The 17,888-nt window shown below is 44.6% G+C and overlaps 1 long non-coding RNA gene across 1 annotated transcript in view; it reads left to right on the top strand.

Annotated features, from left to right (window-relative positions):
• LOC110348188 (uncharacterized) overlaps positions 1 to 15,646 on the top strand; it is a 34,349-nt gene extending 18,703 nt beyond the window's left edge. Inside the window, exon 4 of the long non-coding RNA XR_015445407.1 lies at positions 15,491 to 15,646. This is a non-coding gene — a long non-coding RNA (uncharacterized LOC110348188). The remainder of the gene's footprint in view (positions 1 to 15,490) is intronic.
• The last annotated feature ends 2,242 nt before the right edge of the window (positions 15,647 to 17,888 follow it).

Here is a 17,888-nt window from a genome sequence, read left to right as displayed (position 1 = left end):
CTTTCCTGCAGTCCTTTCCTGAAGAAGTTTCCAGGAGAGATATAATAAAGCATTTCAAATGAAGAGGAAATACAAATTCCCACAAGGCCACATGGAAAGAGTTCGTGTCCTGGGTACTGGTTTAGTGCTTGTAGGAGAGGTGGGGCTTGTTACTTTGAGGATCTTTCAAAAGCGCACACAAATAATAATAACAATCACAACACGTATGTTATTCATGTAACTACCTTGGTGCAGGGCCTGCTAACAGCTGGGTAGCAACCAAGCAGAAGCTGATAATGTGGCAGTCAATAAATCATTTCCCTTCTTGCTCTTGTCACTTCCACCTTCATAGGAGAGACAAATAAGCAAATAATAATTGAATAATGTGCCACATACCTGTGTAAACAATGGAGGATGATGTAAGAAGACAGAAACGTGGACCTGGCTCAGGGGTCAGCAGGGGCTGACAGCAGGAAGCTGGGACCAGAGGATAAAGTTAGTCTGGTGGAGTGGGAAGAGGCATCAGGGTTCCTGGCTTCATGGTCAGGGTGGCCTAAGGAGCATTGTGCTTGTGTTCGTGGCCTTGGATGGGGAGGTCGTGGGTTCCTTTTAGGGCACCCAAACTCTAAGTTTCCTGAGATCTCAGGTGCAGACATGGAGCAAGCCCAGAGTGCTGGAGTGTGGCACCCTGGAGAGGCTACAGTGGGGCTACACTTGGAGGCTGCTTGTTGATGCTCTGACCTGCCCCTTGCCGTGCAAGGGTCTTTAGGGCCCCCAAAGGCCTGGTCCCCAGGTGGTGCTGTTGGAGGTGGTGGAACCCTGGAGAAGTGGGGCACGATGGATGGTCTTTAGAGCTTTGGCTCATGCCTTCAGCACAGAGTGTGCTCTCCTCCTTCCTCTTTCTTTCTATTTCTTTCTAGCCTTTTATTCTGCCACCATCCCCTGCCTGGCCATTGGGACCAATGCATTATGGACTGAATCCTCCCAAACTGTGAGCCAAAAGAAACCTTCCTCTTTGTAAGTCAATCACCACTCCCGGTACTTGTTATAGCCACAGAAAGCGGACCACCATACTGTCCCTCCCAAACCCTAAGTCCATCATCATCTGGCCACCCTTCAATCCCTGTCTCACCTCCAGGAGGGTTAATTTTAAAATGGGGGCATTTTCATGGGCAGCCCAAAACACACCAGCAAGACAGGCATCCCAATTTGAAGTTTCACTTCTCAGACCCAGGTGGAGGCCAGTACCAGCACCAGCACCAGGAGGAACAGCCACAAAGAACAATGGGCCACTATGAGGAGCCTCAATGCCATACTAATGAGGAGCAATGCCCATCTGGAAAAATCTGTCCTCTTTTTTCTTGGTTTATTCAGTGCCTGAGGCAGCAAGCCCTGACCTCAAATTCAGCATTATCATGTCTTACACATGTCTTTGCTTAAGAGATGAATGTTCATTGCAGGTTCTGAATAGGAATATATTAGAAAGAGTGCATCTATTTCAACTCATTTGATGCTGACTTCCATCTCAGAAAACCTCGGAAAATTGTTTGAAATGACTCTTCAGATAAATGCAAACACATAAAAAGAGAACCTGCTGAAGGTCATCTCACAAAGAGCCAGCATTAGCAGCTACAATTAAGAGCAGCGTCTATTTTAATTTTTCAGGTGTGTGTTGATGAGGAGAGTTAGAACTGTTTTAATTGCTAATCTCTCAGAGGAAGGAACACACCATGTTAATTAAATTCACTGATGATGGAAAATGTGGAGGTGGATTAATCACTTCTAATGGCAGAACAATTTTCTTTAGAAGCAAGTTTTACAAAATATGAACTGGAATTAACCAAAAGAGAACTCTGTTCTTAGAGAATGCACACATATGGACACACACACACACTTGTGTGTACCCGGGCACATACATAGAGCTCTCCCACTGCACGGATCACAGGATGTCACACTTCTAAGGTTCCTCACTACTGTGCTTTAATCCTACAGAGAAGTGGGTTTTATTACAGCACAAGCCACATCGAGTCTTTGGTGACTTCGCCATTGCATGGTCCACCCTTACTTTACTGTCCCACATCCGTGACCCTCTCCCTCCCCTAACAACCTCCTTCTACTTTCAAGTCACCTTTCCCCTCATTTCCTCATGAGAGGAAACGTGATCCTCGTCTCCTGAGTCTGGCTTACAGCACTCTGAACACAGATGCCTCGGAAGGTGAGAACTAAGTGCGCCCTCCCATGGTGTGTCTAACTGAGCTGCCACACAGCTCCGTGTACCAGCCACTGGAGATCCAAGTCACTTTTCCTGACAGCTCTAGAGAGTAGCATCCAAACCCTAAAGGGATGAAGATGCATCCAATGCTTCTGATGATCAACACGAGGAAGTCTGCAACTCCAAGATGCATCTGAGCTTTGTCTTTACAAATAAAGAGGAAGGGGAGAAAGCAAACCACAAGTTGTGAAGCTTCCATAGCCATGTCCTCTACTGTGCCTGGGACATGGACTGTTGGCCCCAAGCAGAGAACCTAGCAGGGCCAGGAGGACTGGCCACCACATGGAAGTGCAAGCTCTGCTTCAAGGGCTGTTTGCCTCCTGGAGCCCACAGTGTAACTGGAAGCAGCAAATATTTTTTTAAGGCAACGAACATCGCCAAATCAGGAGTTAAGGTTCACAACGTATTTTCTAGCTGTCTGTGTCCACAGATCCAACAGAACATGGAAACTGTACAAGACTCACAGCTGTGCCTCACTTCCCAGCATGAAGAGCAGACTCCACCAGTCTCTGCTTCAGTCCACAGGTGCTGAGGGAGGACTGACAGGAAGAGGAGCTATGGGTGCCTTGTTTCTCCATGTCCTTTCTGTCTTCATTCTCAGCAGAAGCAGTTGGCTCACAGTAGGAAGTGAGAAAAGAAATACAGGACGTGATACTTTTCTGAGGAAGCAAACACTTCCTTTGTGCACTGAAAGTAAGCTCTGTTCTGATGGAAGCATGAGGCCTCCTCACCTGGCACCCTGCTCATGGGCCCCGGTGCTCAACTGCTCACCTCCTCCTGCGACTTGCTGTGTGTCTCCCTGAGGTCCGGCCGGTAAGCCCACTGGAACTTGAACTCACAAGGAGCACAAACCAGGCAAAACGGAATGAACAGCAGACACAGTAACTACGTCTCTTTTCACAAATTCAGGCATGAGTTATTAGAGATTTCAAGATGGCAGTGGGAGAGCATGAAGCCACACTCAGGGCTCCTTTGGGAGAGCCCTGCTGAGGGAGGCACCCTTGTCACCAGAGCAGTCACACACCCCGGCACGCCCTGGGCAACAAGTGACCTTGACAACTGGGGTACGGGGTAAAATTCCACCTCCGTTTCATCTTCCTGGGATCCTGGCAGACACTAGATTAACCAGAGCTGAGCATAATGCAAAGGAGCCTGGTGAGGAGACGAACACCCAAGGAAGCAGCCGTGGCGACCACTTTCACAGTGACTTGGCCAAAGAGCAGCGAGCATAGAACTTGATAAACCAAGGACTTGGGCTCAGGCAGCCAATTTAGTAGAAAAGTGACTAAGAAGATGAGGGTCCATTTAACAAGTTTGTCTTCACAGATTGCTTTGTTTTTACTTAATAAAGTTTATTGGCGCATTTTAGATATAGACAATGATCACATTCATCACAGGGAATTTGTACCTGTCCATGATGTATCCTGATTCTTTTTTTCCCATTCCCCTCCTCTCCCTTCAACCCCTCTGCCTCTCCTTATTTACAAAAGGTTTGTTTCCATTTTTTCCTTCTTTTCTCTTTTTTTCTTTTCCCCTTCCCTCTCCATAGTTCCCCTTCCCATTTGAACATTTTGTTCCCATTTCCCAATATCTATTACACATTTTGGTGCTTATTTACACTTTGTCTTCCTGATAGAATTAAAACCATCAAACGGCAGTGATATATGTGCACCCATGTTTATAACTGCATAGTTTGTAATAGCTAAATTTGTGAAACAGCACAAATGCCGATCAACCAATGAATAAATAGAGAAGATTGTTTTTTTATACAACGGAGTACTACTCTGCCAAACCGAAGGATAAACTTGAGACATTTCTAGGTAAATGATGCACCTTGAAACCATATTCTTAAGTGAAATAACTGGGATACACATGTGCACAGATTTCTTTGGCCTTAACTTTCTATCACTGGCAATGAGAATGTGCTTTATAGGGAGGATATCTTTCCCACGGGAGTTTCTTCTCCTGATTTAAGGGAGAGTGATCCTGCACTTGCTCTTTCTCCAGTGTCTTTAACTTAGACTGTCAGTATGGCAGTATAATAAGCATGTGTTAGGATTCTCTGGAGGAACAGAGTAACACGGAATACATGTATAGCTGTGCGATGGGATTTATTAGGTACTTGGGAAAACTCCCAATGGCCCTCTGCACACCAGAGAGCAGTTGGCTCCACTGCTGCTCAGCCAAAGAAGGTGGAAGCTGCAGAACAAGAGGGACCAAGTATGCAGATCCCATTGAATTCAAAGGCCAAAGGCCTCGAAGCTAATGGAGTTCAGTTTGGAATGTCTGCATTGGAAGGCAGAAGAAACTGAAGGCCAATGTCTGAAGGTGATGTGGAAGATGAGGCTCTTCAGAAATGGACAGACTTCCTCCTTCTTTCCCTTTTTATTCCACCCAGACTACACCACCATTGGTCGGTGCCACTTACATCAGAGGTGGTTCTTCCCCTTGGTTTGTTGGCCTCCATGTCAATCATCCACAGACACGGCTAGAACTGTGCTTTGCTATTTTGCTAAGCCATTCTCACAAAAGTCAAGTTGACGGATCACAATTGACAACCTCGTTTGGGGTGGTGTATTCTTAACCCCTTCAATGGCTTCTTGAAGATGCCATCCTATAAGCCAAACACTCATGGGTCAAAGTAGAATGAAGTCTAGCACAGATTCCTACCAGGCATTTTCAGTTTTCCTACCTACACAATATGTAGAAGAGCCAGGCTGAGGGGGTAGGAAAAAACTATGTCTCTGTGTCCTGACCGAGTCCTACCAAGCAGTGCTTCTGTGGGCATGTTCTGGAGGATGCTGTCCATCAGCTGACCCTGCAGCCTCGGGCTGAGAAAACACTGTGTTCTCCATGCTCGGGGCTGCTTGCTCATAGCAGTTGGCAAGAGCTCCTTGGAGAGGAATAACTATCTGGTTAAAAAATCAGGATACAAAACTCTATCTGTAGAATGGTTCTGCTTTATAAAAGACTGGAATGAAAACACCTATATATTCAGAATTCTGTTTTATTTCATTTTGTGTATTTTCTATAAAGCAATTGTTTCAGTGGGGAAAATCGGGTTGCTATTCTTTGCAGAGAGGCAGTGAGGTTTCTGACACATGAGCATTGTGGCTGTCGCTTCTCTTGAGTGTGATGCTTGCATTGTTCTTGCTGGGAAAGGTACAGCCCCGTTCAGCAGAATAACAAGGCACAAGGACACATGGAGGGCACCTCCTTTTTTTATCCTGGCAAGTCAGCTGACAGTGATAAAATATGTTTGAGTGTGAGCCAGATTAGAAAACAACCTTTCTTGTAAAGAGAAGCTGGAATAAAATTAAAACATAATAGATCATCCCACCTCTCCAGTAGAGGAGGAAGGCAGTAAGCATGTATGAAACTGCATTCAGCATTTTTGTGTTTGTCCTTTGTCTGCATTTGATCAGTTACATGGGTTCTGCTTAATATATTACAGTTGGAACACAAAGGAGTTCTGTCTACTTGTTTGTTTTCCCTGATCTGTGCCTGTAAGATCTGTACTCTGCATATAATTTGGAGATTTTGAGATCTGTTTTGAAACACATACATGTGCATTTTCAGCAAACTATGCCAGAGAATTGAAAGCATAAAATCAAATTACATGCAAGTGAGGAAGTAGCAGGGATTTCTTTACAAGTGATTCACAATGTATTGCCCAAGACTCAATCTGGAAACAGAACAAATAACTAAGCATTTTCACTTTTAAATTCACCCTCCTGCTGCAACTCTCAAATCAGAGGCTTTTTCTTTTAATTTTTACTGCCCTTTCCCCTTCTCTCTGTCCCTAGAGGGCCTATCCTTTTTTAATTGAGCACAGCCACACTGCTACTCTGACCCAAAAGAGGTGGACCAAAAGGTCCTAAAAGTGGCCGGCTGTTCCTCACCCCCATGAGCCATGGACAGGGTCTACCCAGTGAGGCAGGGTGCAGCTCAGCGGTAGAGCACTTGGCCAGTGTGTGGAATGCCCACCACGCGCGCACACACACACACACACACATGCCGCTTCAATGGATAAAACTAACAGGAGGAAGTCAACTGCCATAGAGCACTTCAGGCAAGAGTATCAGAACACTAACTCAAAAACTTAGAATATTAAGACAGGTCCGTGTCACCTGAGCAATGCCATCCCTCACGCCCTCCTCCTCCCTGATGGGCCACACCGTGGCCTGCAGCTCCCAGCCACCCTTTCCGTCAGGATGGCCATGAGGAGCAGAAGGGAAGAGATCTTCCAGTCAGCCTTCGACACTGCCCCACCCAAGCCTCCATCACCCCATCTCTAGCAGCGAGGTGAGGCCACGTGGCATCTCATGAGGCTCATAGATCCTCACATCCATTCTCTGGTATATCTGACAGGGGCAAGGTTTGTTTCCTTCTGCAAATCTCCCCCATACTCTTCCCATTTCCCCTTAAACACATCTCCCTATTTGTTTGCCAACTTTTCATTGCTCTGACAAAATAAAGTAAGAATCACCTTAAATGAGGAAATTTTGGCTGATGGTTTCAGAGGTTTCCATCCATAGTTGGAGGGCTCCCTGGCTTCAGGGCTGTGATGAGGAAGAAGCATCATCACAGATGGGCATGGCAGAGGAGAGCTGCTCACCTCATGGCCGCCAGGAAGAAGAGAGGGGGAAAGAGCAAGGAGGAAGGGGCCAGGGATAAGATGTAGCCCCACATCCATACCTCTGAGACACACTACCTTCATCTAAGTCCACCTCAGATGTTCCATGACCTCCCAGTAGCACCATCAAATGTGACTCTGTCAGGGGTTCCTCCACTGAGGAAGTCAGAGCCCTCAGAATCTTGTCACTTCCTGGATGCCCATCAGTGGCCACATTTCCACACAGTGAGCCCTTGTGGGGCAATTTACATCCCAGTCATAACACTGACTCAGTTTCTGGAGATGAGCATGCAGCTCAGTAGTGGAGCTTCCTGCGATTTCAGTGGCAAAGAGCAGAGGAAGTGGTCTGAGAGGCTGAGGAGGAGCAGCACAGTGGTGAGCTCCTTGTAATTTAATTGCCTCATTATTTGGCAGCCTGATTGAATCCATGACACTGAGCATGGGTGGGAAAGCCTTTTATCACACACACTTGTCTCTCTTAAACTCACAACCACTGAAGTTAAGAGAGCAAGGCAAAGCTTCCTTAAACCATCTGCTTATCACTCACCATTAAACTTTCATATTTTCTCTCCTCATGCCAGCTATGCCTTCTCCTTAGCTTCCCTCTCAGTAACCCACTGACCACTATTCCAGTCAGGGAAGGGTTCACTCATCACTCCCCTCTGTATACCTCCACATGCACCAGAACCTGTGCCTGCAGACGCACTTCCCATCCCTGCCCAAGGAACCCTGAGGCACCTTCTCCACTACTGCACAGATATTATTATCAGTTATAGCCATTAATTACTTGGCTGCAGCAGCTGCTGCTGCTCCTCCTCATCTTCCACTTCCTGCTCTTTGTTGTCCTCTTCCTCTTCCCCTCCTCCGTGTCCTCTTCTTCCTCCTCTTTATTCCTCCTCCTCTTCCTCTTCTCCTCCTTGTTTTTCATCTTTTCTTGCTCCTCTGATCTCCCTTCATTTATCTCTCCTTTGTTTTCATTTTTTGTTTTTTGGTACCAGGATCAAACTCAGGACCTTGTGCTTTCAAGGCAGGTGCCGGAACCACTGAGCTAAATCCCAGGCCCACTCCTTTGGATCAATAACTTCCTGCTTTTCTTGATTGCTCTTATCATTTTGCAAATATTCTGTTACTTTTCCTACCAGGTAAATCTTTCTTTTGAAGCTCCTGTGCTGATTTCTCAGCTCCATTTGTCAAAGAACTGTCTATATGCTTGTACTTCTAACTTTTCTCCTATGCCATCCAAATCCACTCTGTTATGGTTTATATTAAAAAGTCCCCCAAAATTCTCATGTGCAGAGGTGGGGTCTGGTCAGAGGAGACGGTCACTGGGGTGTGTCTGGAAGGATGTATTTTCATCCCTGGCTCCTTCCTTCTCTTGCTGCTTCCTGGTCTCCTCCTCCACCAAGCCCTTCTGCCAGGACCTCCTGCCTTGGAGCAGCCAACTCTGGACTGAGTCCCCTAAAAAACATGAGCCAAAATAACTCTCCTCCCTTAAGCTGTGGGTGTTCGGTGTTTTGTCTCAGGGATGAAGAAATCACTGAAACACATTCCAGTCAATATTTTTTTCACTGTTACATCAGCGATTTCTGTATTGCTAGATCCAAATATTATTTCCCAGGCCTTATTGAAATTTTGGTTTGCCACTTATTTACAAAGGCATAGCTATTCATTATTTTAAGCTTTGAGCTCTATTTTTGTGTTTGGGTTTTTTCTTTCTTCCACTACCTCTAAAGGTTTATTTGAGCTTTCTTGGAGTCCCTTAAGGCTTTGGTTTACTGCACTTAGTCTTAAATCTCTCTGAAATACATTTTAGTGTATAGGGACAGAGAGCACTCAGACTCAGTGTTTTTCCCCAAATACATAGTCAAAGCCCCAGTTACGTTACTTATTCATGTCACATTTGCTGCCTGAGAGAGAAGTATTAGTTGATCGAAGGTGATATTCTATGTTGCAGTCAAACCTAATTATTTTTTCCCAGTTTTATGGAAAACTCATAGAAATAGGCTCTAGAGGTCTTATGCAGTTGAAATTCTTCCTAAATTCTGAAAAAAAAAGTTTTCTGTGACTCTTAATTTCCACCATGGTAAGTTTATGTGTTTTAGTGGAAAATTAAGGAAATCAACTTCAAGAGCTAGACCTTTCGTGCCATTTTAAAAATGATTATCTCAGATTATACTATCCTTTTTTAACTTGCATTTGAGCATTTCATAAATCATTTTATCAAATTACTTTGTAAACAACAACACCGTAATTTCAAGCAATCAAGAAAATTTGAGGATCTGATTTTAAGAATATTGAGAGTATTCTAAGAATACTGCATAAGAATATTTAGAAAAAGTTCAATGTATTTGTAAGGATGGATAATAGCTCCATTGCTACTTGGGGAAATATAACATATCAGAATTGACATCTTTATCATCTTTTGTTTGCCTATGATAAATATTTTAAAAGGACAAGTGAATAATTTGACAATACTGCACAAATGCATACACCCACTACTGCCACTATTTATGTCATTCTGGAAGTTCTGGCTCATGGAAAAGGGTCCACCAAGGAAAACTTAAACCTCAACAAAGAGAAGAATTTCATGGAACTGAGGTTGTAGCTCAATGATAGAGCACTTGCTTATGCACAAGGCCCTTGGTTCAATCCCCAGCATCACAGGGAAAAAAAGAAGAAATTGACCTCCTTTTCAGGTGAGACACTCATACATTTAGTGGCTTCTGAGATGCTCTGCCAGATACTATGGTCCTCCATCTCACTATCCCAGATGGATGATGGAAAAACTGTATTAAATATGGTGATTCAGAGCCTGGGATTTAGCTCAGTGGTTCTGGCGCCTGCCTCGAAAGCGCAAGGTCCCAAGTTTGATCCCCAGTGCCAAAAAAAACTGGTGATTCAGATGAAGGCAGAGTACAAAATAAACACAGACACCAATTGCTCTCCTATGAGTATTCCATCAAACCTCCCATAATGGAATAAGATGGCAAAGCTGCCCCTCAAACACTGGCTAGCCTAGGCCGTGCTTCTCTGGGTGTGGACCACAGCCAGGCCTCCCGACCCAGCATCTCAGAACCTGGGACAAGGACTCTGCAATTTTCAGCAATCTTGGGCAAATTCCCACCAGTTCTTTTGCTCTTAAAATTTGAGATTCCCAGATGCAGGAAATAAGAGGAGACTGTGAATCTAATTAAAGTACCCAACCTCTGCAGGATCCAGTTCTTATCTGCAGAAAAGGGTTGATGAGAAGGACTTTGGAAGAGTTAGTAAGGTAGGTGAGAGGTTTGGGATTCCTCCAGGTGCACAATAAGCATGCAATAATTATTAGATGTTAGTGTGATACATTGAAACAAAAATATAAAATGTGATATAAGCTTGGGAAAGAGTATCAGGAGCCTGTAAGTGAAGATAAAAGATGACTGAGGTTTACTTTTAAAATCCTATAAGCTGAGATACGTACTACATTCCCTTAGGACTGACAGGGCAAGATAGAGCACAGGACAATGTGATACTATAAAGAAATCCATTTTTTTCAGAGTTGGTTTTTAAATTTCAAGTAGTTTTATGCAAATATATCAATGCACACTTTTCATAACTCAACTAAATGGTAAGAGCCATCTTGAAGAAAATGTGGAAAAACTGCCCACCCACCCCCACAGCAGAGGGAATCATTCTGAAAGCCACTTTCATTGATAGATGCCATAACACACAGTTACAACGTACTTCACAGCATCTGCTGCTATCAGTAGGGTAGACAGGCAGGGAACTAGAGAGAAAATACAGAAATCTATCTAAGGACACGAGCCTTCAGAGTATGATAGAGCTGGAGCCTAAAATCCATGGAGAAATTTGGAATTATTTAATAAATAGTAATTGGCTTATTGATTAAGTAATTAGAAAAACATAACATCACTCAAGTTTATTTCTGAAAGTATTAAAGAGAAAATTAGAGCATAAAAATGAAAGTTGGAGCACATAGGGTGATTATGTGCATAGAAGCATTCTGTATGTTGTGTCAGGAGAAACAGAGTCTATAAAAGTAGGGATTTGGGGGCTGTGTGCGATTGGTAAAATGTAAGAAACAGAATGAGGGGCGGGGCAGTGCTCACCATTGTTGATTCCCATTCACTAAGTTTATGGGTACATGTTAGGTGTACACTATGCTGGCACTCATCACTGGGGATTTGCACCTGTACATGACCCATCCTGCTTCTTATTTCCCCTTCCCCTGCCCTCCCTTCACCCCTCCATGCCTCACTAGCTACAGAGCCTTTGTTTCTGTTTTTTCCTTTTCTTATATTTTTTTCTTTTCCCTTCTTTCCTTTCTCCTTCCCCTCCCACTTCCCCTTCCCCTTTAGACCTTTCCTTCCTATGTCACATTATCTATTATACCTTTTGGTCCCATGTACACTATCAGTTTCTCACCCCAGAGAAACTATTCGGTATTTGCACTTGTGTGTCCTGCTTATTTCACTTAAGAGTGTGGCCTCACCATGCATCCACTTAGCTGTAAATGTCTCTCATTGCTCATTCTTCATTGCTGAGTAGTACTCCATTTTATAGCTGAGTAGTTGATCTTAGGGAGCCGGAGCCAGGACTTCCCTTCAATGGCCCAGGCAGCCACGGGCACCCAGTGGCTGGTGCCATCGCGCCATGCTGGTGACCACGGGAGAGCGTTCGGGCTCCACATGCAGCAGGCAGAAGGAGGCCACAGAACGCTCCACAGAGGGCGGTCAGAGCTCCCCCTGACGTCCCTGCCTCCTTTCCCTGTGTGCCCGGAGCCGAGGCTGGCCTCTGGCTTCCCCATTGCTCCCCTCCCCCGGATGGGCCACAGAGAAGCGGGGAACGCTGCCCGCCCTAGGCCTGAGAGGTGCCTGAGTGACACCTCCCCGTGAGCTCTGGGGCAGCGGGCAGCAGAGACAGGCAGGCCTCCGTCCCTGGGCACCAGGGCCCACACGGAGATCGGGCTGGTGATGCGCATGGCAGGGACGGGCAGGGCCGCTGACAGCCTCTGCCCTGGAAGTTCGCTGAGTGACTGAAACACACCGGGATGAAGGTTAGGCGACGGTGGTTACGGCAGCTCTGTCCATCCATCACGCCCCCAAAGAAACACGCTCTGTGCCTGATAATAAAAAGGGCCCAAGGCAATTATAACACGTTCATGGGATATATGCTGAGACATGAAAACTGTGCTGTGGCTCAAAGGTATTTTAGATGATGTGAGAATGGCTCGCACCCGGGGAGGCCAGGAGAGGGCGGTGAAGAGCAGGGAGCCGGGAGGGGAGGGGCGGGCCTCCAGGGCGAGGGCAGGCACTGCTCCTGGACAGGGGCGGGCGCCTGCAGGGCTGCGGCTCAGAGTCGCCCATGGGAGCGCGGGCGCCTGCAGGGCTGCGCTGTGGCTCAGAGTCGCCATGTGCGCGGGGACTGTGCGTGCACATGCGAGCGTGGTGTCCGTTCCCTGCCCTCCTTCCTCCGTCCTCTCCATCCCCTCTCCCATACCTACGAGCTGCCTTCTGGTTTCCTATCCCCCTCCTTTATTTCACTGATTTACTTACATGTTAGGGGTTTTATATAAGAGGGAACACACTATGGCTTTCTGAGTCTGGATCATTTTCCTTACCTTGCTGGTCTCCATCTGATTTCCTCCAAATGCATGGCTTCAGCCCTCTTCACAGCTGAGTAATATTCCATGAGTATAGACAGCATTCTCTTTATTCATTCATCTATTGATGGGCATCTAGGCTGTTTCCAGAGCGTAGCGGCTATGGATTTACCTGCTATAAACTTGGGTATGCAGGCATCACGATTACAAACATGCACTAATAAAGAGAGAAAAAGACTGATCAAGCATATCTGCCATTTTGCACACCAGTTTTACCTAGAATAGGGTCCAAGAAATTTCAAAAGGGGAGGAGGAAAAATGGATCTGTGAGAATCAGAGGAGCAAAGAGAACATCCTTTTATAGGATCTGGAGTGGCAAAAATAATTGTTTTGATTTTTAAACTGCTCACCAACAAAGCTCACGCCAGAAAGAGACCACACTTCAGAGCACTTCCCTTCCCGCCCTGTCTGCTCCGTGCCGTCCTGAGAACAGGCCCCGGGCTCCGTGAGAACAGCATGGCCTTGTGTCCTGGACGCCACAATGAGAGCGATGTCGGGTCCCTCTCGGCCCCTCCCTCTGGTTGCTGCACAGCTAGTGACCAAAAACAAGCGGGGGGGTGGGGGGCGGGCAGAGAAAGGTTCAGGAGTGAGGAGAAAAATCTTCCCAAAACTTCACCTTCTGAAAGATGCAAAGATAGACTATCCACATGCACGAAGAGACACTGATGCAAGGTGGAGGTGTGTGAGCATGAAAACATGACGGTTAAAAGAAAAAGTCAAGTAAGAGTTTGAGGACCAGTTTAAGAAAATACCAGAAAGCAGAACAAAACGACAGAGACTCCAAGTATCCAAGAAAAAATACTATCAGGAACAATCTAGAAAGTCCCATCTCAGACAGCCTGAGACCCAGAGCGCTGGCCAGGCAGCCGGGCCGGGTCGCTGCACCTCCAGATCTGGAAGCAAAGGGCAGCTGCTCCCACGCGGGGACAGGAGCAGGCACCGTCCGCATCCAAGGAGGAGACAACCGCACCCCTGAGCAAACCCGAGTCCCACGCGCTTCCTCTGCCAGCCCCTTCCAGTGGGAAGAGCACGGGCTGGTGACCTCAGACGGCACCAGACAGGGCAGGCGTGGCCACTCAGCCCAGAGAGGGAGGTCAGCGGCCCACACCTGTGACCCCAGCTCTCGGGGAGGCTGGGAGAGAGGACTGCAAGTTCAAGCCCACCCTGGCCACTTGGTGGCTTAGTGAGACACCACTTCAAACTTTAAAACTAAATAAAAAGACAAGTGAATGGAGTGGGAATGGCAGCCACACGGACGTCTGCGTGCATCAGCTCCGAGGAAGAGGGTGGTGAGGACAGCACCGGGCAGCGGGGCCGCTGTCTGGACAGGAGCCGCCTGCATCGTCCTGCATGCTCTCCACAGCTGAATGAGGGAAGAGAAGGGGGAAGGCCACTCGCTGTCACACAGGTCACAAGTGCGAGTCACCCACACCTTTCAGTCTGCTGGGTGGGCGTGAAAAGGGGGGAAAGAGTCAGGATCACCGCGCAGGGAGTGTCCAGTGACAACAGGCTTTGCAACACACTGAGAGAAATTATCTTTTCAAAGCAAAACACACATGAACAAGATTAGCGTCGTGGTAACATGGCTGCGCACACACACACACACACACACACACACACACACGCACGCAACTGAGCTCTCCCCACCAGTGCAGGAGCTGGTGAGGACATGGAGCCCAGCAGCTCACAAGAGCCTGGGGACCCCAGGCAGGTCCCGCCTCACCCAGAGCTGAGGCAGGAAGAGCTGCGCGTGTGCGCATGTGTGTGCTCGTGTGCACATGTGTGTGCTCGTGTGCGCGCGTGTGTGGGCTGCAACACGTTATGATTTGTTACCCAGCAACAGAAAACAATTACAGAAGTCTACTGAAAATAAAGCAAAGTAGAACTGATATTATTAAGTGCACAGAAAGTGCTATTAATATTCTTGGAGTACAGATACTGAAATTTATAAGAGAAAATTATGTAGAAATAGAGAAATGTAGAAATAAATCCACTGATTAATCAATAAGTAAGAAGTGAGGGCTATTAATATTAAGAAGGAATTAAGGATTCTACACAAAAAGAGAAATGTTAACCCACATGACTCAAACGTATATTTTCGAAATGTGGTATCGATTTACCCTAAATTATGATGTAACTGTGTCAGGCAATTTGGTTGTAGGGAAGCAGCACAGGAAGTCAATACTCCATGTCTCGTACTAATAAATCAAGGGAAGGATGCTTTGTTTTGCTCTTAACGAGGTGCTGCCTCAGTGAGCCAGCTGGCCCTGGGGAGCAGGCCGGGCAGGAAGAGGTGAAAGGACAAGGCCCTAATGTGAGCCCGTGGCCTGCGTGAGTCCGCGTTTAGGGTTTACCTTTCCAGGGGTCCTGGGGCCAGTTAGCAGACAGTCATTATCAAGAGCGAGTCACGTAACTGTACCGCTAAATAAGTTACACTCACATCATTTCCTAATCATTTTACTAGGGTTCCCCATGTCAGGTGGTCTAATCCATCTACCACATTTTACGGTGGAAAGATGATGCAATTGGGAGCTCACCTTGTCGCCTGATGTCTACTTGGAATCTAAGTTGACTTTGGTGCATAGAAATTGGCAGATGTGCCAATCCAGAGCTTGATTCATTGCATTTTTATTGCCTAAACTTCATACATTGATGAACAAAATCTTTTTCAGCGCTGGGGACTGAGCCCAGGTTCTCACACATGCTGAGCCAGTGCCCTGCTACTGACCCACGAAACTCACCCCTGAAGAACATTTAATCATGAAAATTAAAGTCAAAGTTGGCCCATGTCTGTACCTGCTATCGTGTGAGTTGGCCAAAAAGTCCTGAGAGATATCCTTCCAGTGTCTGGAAACTCTGATCCAGTTCAGCAAAGATATTGCTCACTGATAAATTCTAACAAATATCTTCACTGTCTCGCTCCCATCTTTCTTGATAACAGACATGAAGACATGAACCAGCGTCCGGGCCACAAGGTACTAACTTCCCAGCCACAACCACAAGCTCCTCCCAGGTCAGAACAGGACTGATGAACCATCAGCAAAAGCCCTCAGTAAGAACCAGTTGACGACTTAAAATTTACAATAAAAAATTCAACATTTCATTATTATTTGTGAATTGAATGCTTCGCATCACTTATATCAGTAAAATCTGCAATAAATACATGTACATACATGATGCATACTTTTAAAAACCCAAAACCAGTTATTAAAAGTACAGCACATCAGTAAGTTAAAGCAAACTCAGAGCTCTATTCCTCATATTACATGTTCTTTCATTTTTCTGTCTAGAATCATGCACATTATAAAATTAATTTTAAATAAGTTGACACCACATAGTACCATTAATAAGTACCCTGCTTACGTTTTGTGTACTTTAAAGATATTAATTTAAAGAATAAAAAAGGTTTTCACAAGTGGCCTCTTAAGATCCAACCTGATATATGAATACAAACCTTTTAAAACAATTTGCTCTATTTCAAGAACCTTAAAAAATCTCAAAATTTTTAGCAAATATTTATACATTTACATATACACAGGAACTTATTAGAAATGTGAACATTACATATAGATGCTTATAATATTTCCAAAAATGGTGGAAAATTAAATATTTAGAGTCACTAAAATACATGTATGTGGTAAAATATGTGGAAAAAATAATAGATTTTCATATAATTTTTAAAATATCAGTACATTTATAATACATTAATAACACATAAAAATAATATATGAAATGTCAACTATGAAAGTGAATAAAATTTTGAAAACTATCAACATATTAACGGTTATTATTACTTAGAATATATGATTATTTTGTTTTGCTTTTCACACATCTATGATTAACAAATTTCTACAATAGAAAAAATCATATTGAAAAATATAAGGATAATATAGTAAAATTATGGAAATAAATCGAATAGAACCTTATTTAACCTTCATAGAAGAAGACCTTGTTGTATTAGAAACCATGAAATGAGGAAAGAAATTGGATAAATACACACAGGGCATAGGCTGGAGGTTCATTCTATATAAGAACATGGTATGGTAAATGAGAATGTGCTGAAATGTTCAGTTGTAGTCAAAAAAGGAAAACCAGTATAAACTTACTAAGATAAAGAATAAGATATGCATGGGAAACTCAGCTGAAACTCAGCCACTCCTAAGTGCTCCAAGAGAAGCACAAACCGGAACGAGGTCTGTTGGAAATATAGGTGGGCGCATTGTACATGTGTCCACACACACACACAGACACACACTCCTTCACATATGATCAATCGCTGATTGAACAATTCCAACCTGAGATTTCTACACTAAGCACCTAATTCTAAAACCAGCAAAGTCTTCCTCACAATGCAAACTATGGAGAAAACAGGAAGGCAGCATGCTAACAACACTCTCATACAGACGTATATTGACCCACAACGGAAATATTATATACACCCAGCTAAAACTGTCTGTAAAGTTCATTAAAATATTTATATTTGAATGGGAAACAGGATACAGTATCATGTAAAATAAAACAAAGTACAATACTCTACACCATGTAAATATAAAAAAGCATCAGCAGTCATTAAATAGAATGTGCTAAGCACTGTCCTGAGCCCCATCCTTCCTTTTGTTTACTGCTCACAGCTTCATGCGTGGTGCAAACACTGCTCCGTGTTCACAGGTGATGAAACCACATGGATCGAAAATGAGGAAGAGCAGAACTGTGGTACAGCTCTGCCAGGGCACTTGCTTAGCACATGTGAGGCCTGGGTCCGACATCCAGAACTGAACAAAACTACACATAATAAAAATTTAAATGAGACATAGAAATATTAACCAAAGATGACTGATGTTTCCCTTATTTTCACTTTTCTGAATTTCTTAAATATCCCATAATTGGGAACTATTGTTTCTATACTTGGGATAAGAAGCAATTCACTTACTTTTTTGAAGCTGGTCGTTTGACAGTGAAGCATAGGTTTAAAAGTGTAGTGAAGACACCATGGGAAAACGTTTGGTCCCAGTGGCAACAAAGGAAAACAACGGAGAGGTCATGGAAAGTGTGCATAAGAAGTGCAATTTGGTCGACTGGTTGTCAGAAGCAGGATGTACTGAGCACTACCCTGTGCAGCAGCACCCTTTGTGTGCCACAACTGTGCATAAACTCAATAAGCTAATTCCAAACGAAATAATTTCCAGATAAAATGAAAACTTTAAAAACCTATAAAGAAAATCTACAAGTAATATAATACTATATTTATCAGGTCTATATCATGTAAAGAATCTCAGCCTTGAAGTAACAGAAGAAATCACGAAGGGATAAACAAACATATTTGAATATTAAATATTTAC

The sequence above is a fragment of the Heterocephalus glaber genome, unplaced genomic scaffold (assembly GCF_053883595.1).
Source record: "Heterocephalus glaber isolate CG9 unplaced genomic scaffold, H.glaber_assembly_v1.0 deba00001610, whole genome shotgun sequence".
Lineage (NCBI taxonomy): Eukaryota > Metazoa > Chordata > Mammalia > Rodentia > Bathyergidae > Heterocephalus > Heterocephalus glaber.
Note: the sequence above shows the minus strand (reverse complement) of the source record. Positions and strands in the feature narration are given on the sequence as shown.